The following is a 1,458-nucleotide window of genomic DNA, read 5'->3' as shown; positions in this document are numbered from 1 at the left end:
ATCCTATTCAATGAAAATATCTGATGTGAAAAAGTAATCTATTGCAGAAAGGTTAATAATATTAAAAGACCAGAGAATTATTGGTTTAAAGATAATTAAATCATCAAAATATACATTTTTGATACCATAAATAGTTTTAAATTTCACAGGTAATCACTTTCATTTTTATATCACAAATGAGGGCCAGTCATGGTGGCTCAATGTCTATAATATGAGCACTTTGGAAAGTCAAGGCAAGAGAATTATTTGAGGTCAGGAGTCTGAGACCAGCCTGGGCAACACAGTGAGATCCTTCTTCTCTACAAAACATAAAAAAATTGGCCAGGTGTGGTGGCATGTGTCTGTAGTCTCAGCTACTAGGGAGGTTGACATGGGAAGATCACTTGAGCCAAGGAGTTTAAGAATGTAGTGAGTTATGAGCCCAGCACTGCATTCCAGCCTGGGCAACAGAGTGAGACCCCCATCTCTAAAAATTAACAAAATAAAATAAAATAAAATAAGGGCCTACAGAAAAGACAATGGTAATTGTGCCACAACAACCTGTAGAAAGGAAAACTAGAAAACATGACTTTGGACACTGTATACTGCAATTTCAATTTTGTGATTTATCTATTTTAAGAAATTAAATCTTATTATTTCAAAAGGAGATTATTCACAAGTCAATAGGGGGAAGATAACTCAAAATTATATAATAAAATAGTGACATTATATGAAAATTCACCTAAATGTCATGATATTAATAATATAGTTTAAATTGATTACACAGGAAATGAGGCATTTATTCCACAAGAATACATTGTTTATAAACAATGTATTTTTAAATTAACCAGAACAATCAATAAATTAAAACTGGATGTATTTGAGTAGGTCATTGCTATAGTTTGGATGTTTGTCCCCTTTAGGTCTTATGTTGAAATTTGATCCCCAGTGTTGGAGATGGGGACTAATGGCAGGTGTCTGGGGGTCAGGGGGCTGATCCCTCGTGAGCAGCTTGGTGCCATCCTTGAGGTACTGAATCAGTCCTCACTCTATTAGTTCCCTTGAGAGCTGGTTCTTAAAAAAAGCCTGGCATCTCCCTGTCCTCTCTCTCTCCCCCCTCCCCGCCCCCCACTTCCGCTCTATCACCATGTGATCTGTATCTCTGTACATGTTGGCTCCACTTCCTTTTCCACCATGAATGGAAGCAGTCTGAGGCCCTTCCCAAATTCTGATGGTAGCTCCATGCTCTTGTATAGCCTGAAGAACCATGAGCCAAATAAACTTCTTTTCTTCATCCATTACCCAGCCTCAGCTATTCCTTTATAGCAACACAAATAGACTAAGACAGTCATTTTTAAAATAATTTTACTATTATTCATTAATTTATATTTGATGTGTATGTATTAAATTGACATGGTTTATACATAAGTGTGGAGAAAGAGAGAGAAAGAGAAGATAGTTCCTACAACTAGGTGCTGA

Source organism: Propithecus coquereli, unplaced genomic scaffold (assembly GCF_000956105.1).
Source record: "Propithecus coquereli isolate 6110/MARCELLA unplaced genomic scaffold, Pcoq_1.0 Scaffold149, whole genome shotgun sequence".
NCBI classification, from domain to species: Eukaryota; Metazoa; Chordata; class Mammalia; order Primates; family Indriidae; genus Propithecus; species Propithecus coquereli.
The sequence above is the reverse complement of the archived record's forward strand: the minus strand, read 5'-3'. Positions refer to the sequence as shown.